Genomic DNA, 8660 nt, shown 5'->3' with positions numbered 1-8660 from the left:
GTGTGTGTTTTGGGGGGGGGGGGGGGGGGGAGGAGGACCGCCGCCCCGCACTCTGAATTACGCAGCAATCGCGCAGCTGCCGTCGCCGGAAGGCAAATGCCTCATTCACCTTCCGGGACCAGAGAGGAGAGCAGAAGGAAAGACACAAGAACGAGCTTATCACCCCGCAATCTGAATAACCCAGCAGACAAATGAAAGTCTTGAAATTGTATTATTCAGGATTCTGGGACCAAAGTGGGAGGGATTTAATAGTCCACCCCGGAACCTGAATTGAATCACTATGGATACACGTGTTGCTACAAGAGGCGACGTTAAAATTCAGCCTTCTGTGCCCCCAAGGAAAACCATAGGATGCTGAATAAACATTCGATACATCGAAACTGTCCCTGGAGAAATTATACAATAATCAGCAGCCGGGGCCAGGGTACGGTTAACCTTGTATCAGCGTAGTTCAACACTTAGCGGTAGTAAATAGGTACAATTTTAATATACACGAGTCGGGCACTTGGCCACATTACGACATCGTTATCTCAACAGAATAACGTAGCGCAGATATGGTGTCAACTAATAATAATTCGGCGTTATACACTGTCCGGGGTCCACGGGGAATTCTAGAATATGAATTACTCCAAACTATTAATTTATATAATTTATACAAACATTTACACTGTAAATAGTGTGGACTGTTTGAAGCATTGCATAGAAATGCAGCCATTCCAAAACTGTCATTTTAATATTGCGTTTGCATGCGTCTCTGGATGCAAAATGCGGTTTAAGGCTATTTTATAGTGAGGACACAAGCGGAATAAACGCGCCCTTTGGAAGTTCTATTGAGTTAAGATAGCAGCAGTATCCAAATCTTAGCACTTCGAGTACTTGCACTCTAGCTGCTAGTGCGCTGTGGCGCAACTTGGAAAGCATCAACGCAAACAGAAAAATAGGGTTGGGTTAAGATGCAAATTAAGACGCAGACGCCTTTAAAGTTAAACGCAGGAACAGATGGAAACCTCCCGCCCCACACACCATCATCTATTGATAGGAGCAGAGTCTGGGCGCACTGTTCCCTTCGCCGCGAAGGAAGACTGGTTTTGATTTTACATTGACTGAAAAGTGATTACCTTCTGTTCCTCCCGAAATATAAAAAAGCTGCACAGCAGTCAATTTAAATACAAGGACCTTATTATTCTTATTAGGTAGGAGGCACATCTTAATGACCACCTGTCTGAACAAAAGTTATTTTTAATAGCATACATAAAGATCTCAGTAATAACTTCAAGCCTTCAACACAATCATCACTTCTGCCATCATGTTTTCCTCTTGCACCCCCTTCCCCACCAATTCTAAACAGTGCAAGTTCAGAAACGGGAGAGACCAAATTTCCTGGATTCCAAAAACTTGGCAGGGTTGGGGGGGGGGGGGGGAGAGGGTTGCTGAGAAAGCAAGGACATTGAAGTAATGCCTTCATAAGCAAATAAAACCCTGAGAGCATCACTAATAACATCACCCATTGGTTCATTAGCTGACCATAGCATTCTTTCCAATAAACTCAAGTGCTGCTGCAAGCCGGTGTCCTGAAGGATAGGAAGGGATGGACAAGTAGTGGGAAGTACCAGGTCCTTTGCCATTTGGATTCATAGCTCAACTCCAGTAATACACTTTAGCATACTGATGATTTCCCAGATTTTTGCTGCAGACAAAATAAATTCTCTGCTTTGAGAAGCAAGTTGTTGATACTGGAAAGATGTGTGTTCTCCCTTCTAGCAAAATGACAAAATTAAGTATTTTCATTTATTTCTACATTGTAGACACAAAAGCACAGAATTCACTCTTCATCCTTCAAGTTACAGAAAATAGCCTTGAAGTTCTTCATGGGCATCAATAACCTTGGCATGCGTCACTATTTCTTCAAGAATATTTTACAAATGATATACATTCTAAATAGTATGGCAGTTGGGGGAAAATACCAAAAGCATCAACTATACACCTTCCAGTATGAAAGGAATTTATCAGATGATCACTTGTCTTACAAAAGGCAACGGGAAGGAAGCCAATATCAATTACAGCAGTATTGTCTCCCTGGGGAGGGCAGCTAATGGCATAGATCAGGACCTAAATTGTCACCTTGCTGATCTCCAAAACAGTAAATTTCCAGACAGCAATGTGACATGCAATGAAGTGTAAAGAGGCATAATAAAGTTGGCAGATCATACTAAAGTTGGCCATATGGCTTGCAATGAGTAAAGCATTGAACTTCAGTAGAATATCCATCATCTGTTTAGATTACCAGAGATAAACAGGATGTAATAGAAAGAAATGGAAGGAAATACACTTTGAGAGAAGCAATAACACAAGTGAATCAATGAGAGGATTATGAGAAGCATAGAATGTATGGCTAAAGTTCTTAACAGTCTACCACAGCCTTCCCCACCGTTGAGCACATCAGAAGGATCACTGCCACAAGAAAGTAGCATCCATCAAGGACCCACCATCCAGGTCATGCTCTCTTCTTACTGCTGCCATCAGGAGGAAGGTAGAGGAGCCTTACATCCCATGCCATCAGGTTCAAGAATACCTATTACCCTTCACTCACTGGGCTCCTGACCCTGTATAGATAACTTCACCCTCAACAGTGAACTGTTCACCGAACATGACTATGGACTCATTTTCAAAGGACTCTACAACTCACTTCCATGGTATTATTTATTAATTTATTTTTGTATTTGCAGTTTTTCCTCTTTTGCACATTGGTTGCCAGTGTTTTGTGTAGTTTATTGTATTTCTTTGTTCTACTGTGAATGCCTACAAGAAAATGAATCTCAGGGTAGTATATGGTGACATATATGTACTTTGATAATAAGATCATGAGATATAGGAGCAGAATTAGGCCATTTGGCCCTTTGAATCTGCTTCACCATTTCATCATGGCTGATCCAATTTTCCTCTCAGCACTAATGTCCTGACTCCTCCCCATATCCCTTCATTCCCTGACCAAAGATCTATCAACCTCTGCCCCAAATGTACATAAAGACCCGGCCTCCACAGCTGCCTGTGGCAAAGAATTCCACAGATTCATCACTCTCTGGCTAAAGAAAGTCCTCCTCATCTCCATTCAAAAAGGACTCCCCTCTATTCTGAGGCTGTGTCCTCTGGTCTTAGACTTTCCTACCATAGGAAACATCCTCTCCACATCCACTATCAAGGCCTTCCCACCATTCAATAGATTTCAATGAGGCCACCTTTCATTTTTCTGAATTCCAGTGAGTACAGGCCCAGAGCCACCAAACACTCTTCATATGACAAGCCATTCAATCCTAGAATCATTTTTGTGAACCTCCTTTGAACCCTCTCCAGTTTCAGCACTTCCTGAGGGGCCCAAAACTACTCACAATACTCCAAGTGAGGCCTCACCAGTGCTTTATAAAATCTCAACATTACATACTTGTTTTATATTCTAGTCCTTTGCCTTCCTCACAACAGACTCAACCTGCAAATTAATCTTTTGGGAATCCTGCACAAGGACTCCCAAGTCCCTTTGTATCCCAGTTTGTTATGTTTTCTCTCCATTTAGAAAATAGACAGCCCTTTCATTTCTTTTACCAAAGTGCATGGCCATACATTTCCCAACACTGTATTCCACCTGCCATTTCTTTGCCCATTCCCCTAATCTGTCAAAGTCCTTCTGTAGCCTACTTCCTTAAAACTACCTGCCCCTCTGCCCATCTTCATGTCATCTGCAAACTTTGTAACAAAGCCTATTACATCATCCAAATCATTGACATACAGTATAATGTAAAAAGAATCTGTTCCAACACAGACCCCTGTGGAACACCACTAGCCACCAACAGCCAACCAGAAAAGGCTCCTTTTATTCCCACTCTTTGCCACCTGCCAATCAGCCACTGCTTTATCCATGCTAAAATCTTTCCTGTAATACCATGGCCCTGGAGCTTGTTAAGCAGCCTCATGTGTGGCACCTTGACAAAGGGTATGTCGCATCCAGAATTTCTTCCAGGTAGCGGATGATTTCCTTCCACGCCGCTCTGACGTATTGGGAAATCGCGTACTAGGCAAGTTACAGCACTGGTTTGCCATTGCCTTCTGCCTGGTGAGTTTTTTTTTTAAAAAAAAGAGATCACCAGCTCTTAACCTTGACAAAAGCCTTCTGAAAATCCAAGTACACAACATCAACCAATTCTCCTTTGTCTATCCTACTTTTATTTCTTCAAAGAATTCCAACAGATTTCTCAGGCAAGATTTTCCCTTGAGGAAACCATGCTGACTCTGGCCTATTTTATCATGTGCCTCCAAGTACCCTGAGACCTCATCCTTAAAAAATAGACTCCAACATCTTCCCAACCATTACTAATGCCTCTACGATCTCTTCAGCTACCTCTTTCAGAATTCTGGGGTGTACATCCTCTGGTCCTGGTGACTTAACTACCTTCAGTCCTTTCGGTTTCCCAAGAGCCTTCTCTCTAGTAATGGTAACGTCACAAACTTCATGACCCTTGACACCTCGAACTTCCACCATACTGCTAGCGTCTTTCACCATGAAGACTGATGCAAAATACTTATCAGTTCATCTGCCATTTCCTTGTCCCCCATTACTACTTTTCAAGCATTGCTTTCCATTCTCTCCTTTTTTTACACTTTATGTATCTGAATAAACTTTTGGTATCCTCTCTAATATTATTGGCTAGCTTACTTTAGTATTCCATGTTTACCTCTTCTGTTGGTTTTTAAAAGCTTTCCAATTCTCTTCCCACTAGTCTTTGCTCTATTATGTGCCCTCTCTTTGGTTTTTATGTTGGCTTTGACTTCTCTTGTTAGCCATGGTTGTGTCATCTTTCTTTAGAATACTTCTTCCTCTTTGGGATGTATATATCCTGTGCCTTCCAAATTGCTTCCAGAAATTCCAGCCATTGCTGCTCTGCCATCATCCTTAAGTGTTGCCCCCTCCCAAAAAAAAAACAATTCTGGCCAACTTCTCTCTCATGCCTCTGCAATTCCCTTTGATCCATTGTAATACTGATCTATCTGATAATAAATTTGTTGAACTTTGAACTTTAAGACAGCATGATCTGCTGATAAATGTGGTTTAAAAATAGAATATTTTTCTTTATTCAGCAAAACACAACACAAGAGCAGAGAGGTTATGATGGAATTACGTTCAATGCTTGAGGGCTGCAGTTAAAGAATGTGTAAGGTTCTCATTACCACATTATGAGAAAACCCGATGTTGTTTGCCCAGCTACAGGAAGCATGTCATTATGTTGGAAAGGGTGATGAAAAGTTTCAGAAGGATGTTACTGGAACTTAGATTTCTTGGGCTGTAAGGAGAGGCTGGGACATATTTCTCATGAAGCACGAGAGACTGGCAGGTGATCTTAAAGAGATACACAAAATCATGAGGGATGTAGAAAAGGTAGATAAGTCACAGTCTTTCCCAAGGTAGAAGAGTAACACCAGATGACAGATTTAAGAAAGAGAGTAAAGTTTTAATGGGGACTCAAGGAGAAATTTCTTCCATACAGATAGAGGTGAGTATAAAGAAAGAGCTAGAGAGGAAGTGGTAGAGGCAGGTACAATTATGACATTGAAAAGACATTTTGACAGATACATCGATAGAAGAGGTTTAGAGGGATATAGGTCAAATGCAGGCAAATGGGACTAGTTCAGACAATTTGGTCTGAATGAATGAGTTCGGCCAAAGGGCCTGTTTCTGTGCTCAACGGCTATGACTCTAGAGACTGCAGAAATTTGAGGGCTGTAAACTTATAGCCATGATGAAAGGTAGAATAAGCAGTGGCTCTTTTGGAGCCAAGGACAAACGTCATTAACATAGCTATATATAAAGGAACGAAAGCTCAAACAGAATAAGCAGGGATTTACTTCCTTTAGCTGAGGTGTTAAAGATTTAAATTAATCAGAAGTGGAATTAGAGAAGTGTTTGTTTTAAAACCAGGGGGTATGTAGGTGTATGAAGCTCACTGGTGGTAAAAGCAGAACCTGGCTCACATGAAAAAATGCCTGAAATTGTCTGTGAAGCACGCTATCTTCCAAAGTAAACTTACTATCGAAGTACATATGTCACCATATACTACCCTGAGATTTGATTTCTTGTGGACATACACAGTAAATCCAAGAAACACAATAGAATCCATGAAAGACCACACCCAACAGGACGAACAAACAATGTGCAAAAGACAACATGTGACAACAAAAAAAACCAAAAAAATAATAAAGTAAGCAATAAATACTGAGAACATGAAATGAAAAGTCCTTGAAAGTGATTCTATAAGTTGTGGGAACATTTCAGTTTTGGGGTGAGTGAGGTTGTCTCCTCTGGTTCAAGAACCTGATGGCTGAGGGGTAATAACTATTCCTGAACCTGGTGGTGTGGAACCTGAGGCTCCTGTACTTCGTTCCTGATGGTAGCAGTGAGAAGAGCATGGCTTGGATGGTGAGGGTACTTGATCGATGCTGCTTTCCTGTGACAGCACTCCAGGTAGATGTGATCATCGATGTGGAGAGTTTTACCCGTGATGGACTGGGTCGCATCCACTACTTTTTGTAGGATTTTCTGTTCAAGGACATCGGTGTTTCAGACAATGGATCAAGAATGGGGATTAGATTAGAAAGTTCTTTATCAACCAGTAAACAGGATGTCCTCCTCCTGCTGAAATTTTCAAATTGATTCAAATTATTTGTTTTGTACTTAAATAAGACTTTATGGTTCTTCCTTGTAATAATACCCAACCTACAGGAAATGATATACAGAGTTTCAATTTCAAGAATCCAGAATAAAAGATTCTTATTAACACACAAAATGCTGGAGGAACTCAGCAAGTCAGGCAGCATCTATGGAGAAAAGTAAACAGTCAATGTTTTGAGCTGTGACTCTTCATCAGGACTGGAAAGGAAGGGGGCAGAAAGCAGAATGATGGGGGGGTTGTGAGGGAAGGAATACAATCTGGCAGATGATAGTTGAGACCAGGTGAGGGAGCAGGTGGGTGGGTAGGGGAGGGGGGATGAAGTAGGAAGCTGGGAGATGATAGTTGGAAAAGATCAAGGGCTGAAGGAGGAATCTGATAGGAAAGGACCATGGACCAAGGAAGAAAGGGAAGGCTGAGGGTCACCAGAGGTGATGAGCACGTAAGGAAAAAGGGGGTAACAGTGGAACCAGAATGGGGAACAGAAAATGAGAGAAGGGGGACAAGGGGGATTACCAGAAGTCAGTGTGTTCTTACTAATCAGCCAATTGCAAAAGCTGGAAGAGCAATACAAGCACATTAAATTTGCCAATCCACAAAACAACCACACAACTGAACTTCAAAATAGGCATAAGTCACCTGAGAACTTAGAAACAACCTGAAGTATAAAAAATTCTAAGTTAAAAAACTTAAAACTAATGGTTTTGGAACAGGAGAAATACAGGGGAACAACACATGCATCATGTGCTAACATGAGATCTGTATAATATGCATCATTGGTCAGAATAAATCAACAACTATGTGAAACCAATGTCCAGTTTGAAACTTCACTTGTATACTTAGTTAATCTCACAGAGAACCTGAGAGAACATCCTAATTAAATGTTATACATTCACAATATAGATAAAAGAAAAAGGTCCATGTCCTGAACCAAATCCTACTTAAAGGTACATACACACACATCAGACATGCAAAGTAAAATAAGTAAATAAACCAGCCCTGGTAATGATGTTCTCAATTTTAAAATGAGACATTTTACACAGAAGTAAAACTACTTAGGTCATCAAAGTTGGCAACCTCATGAAACCATTCACTAACCCATTAGCCAAGAGCAAATTTGGGGCATGGAAACAAAGAACCAAATGCTAACAAATGTATGGAAGATGCTGGAGAAAAGGGGAAAAAAAGAGATGAGTATACTGTGAAATGCTTCCCTTTAACTTGAACAATTTAAACCATTTTTCAAGGCTTGCACTATAGCCATCTTAAATGAACTCACATTTATGAACCTGGTGTCAATGATGCTCAAAATGTTTCCTTGAGGCTATGACACTCACCCAAAAACAACTATAAAAAATAGTTGTGATCTTTATGGAGGACTTTTACACTGTTTACCAAGCCTAAACTGATAATGAAAACTATTATTAAATGTTTATAATATTAATACAATCATCCAGGATGCTTTCCAAATCACCTTTGCTCAAAGATCTGTTGGTACAATCTCATTTTATATTTAAATTTTCAATTAAGAGCAATGTGCTTTAGTGTCTAAGTACCTTAAGAATATCAGTATGAGAAATAAAAAAGTCACTGGATACACTTGTTTTTTTTAAATGCCTTGAAATGGCAAATTCTCTTCACCATTTAACAGTTTAAAAAGGGTTGGTTCTGAATCACAACTCACTGATTAAATGACACACCAAGTCCAAATCCAAATAGAAACTTAACTTGTTTTAAAAAGCCTCTCAAAGCTCTGATATACTCTAGATTAATTTACACTACAACAAATGAAATTGCCAACTGCTGCAGGATCCCACAAATAACTTCATGGGAACGCTCAATAATCAGATTTTTAGTGCATGCCCATCAGAAAATTGTCAGAAATGGTGCCATTAATACCAAATTATCTAGCTTGACATTACATTCATGATGAACCATTCTCTCCAC

Source organism: Hemitrygon akajei, chromosome 26 (assembly GCF_048418815.1).
Source record: "Hemitrygon akajei chromosome 26, sHemAka1.3, whole genome shotgun sequence".
Lineage (NCBI taxonomy): Eukaryota > Metazoa > Chordata > Chondrichthyes > Myliobatiformes > Dasyatidae > Hemitrygon > Hemitrygon akajei.
This window is presented reverse-complemented; position numbering follows the sequence as displayed.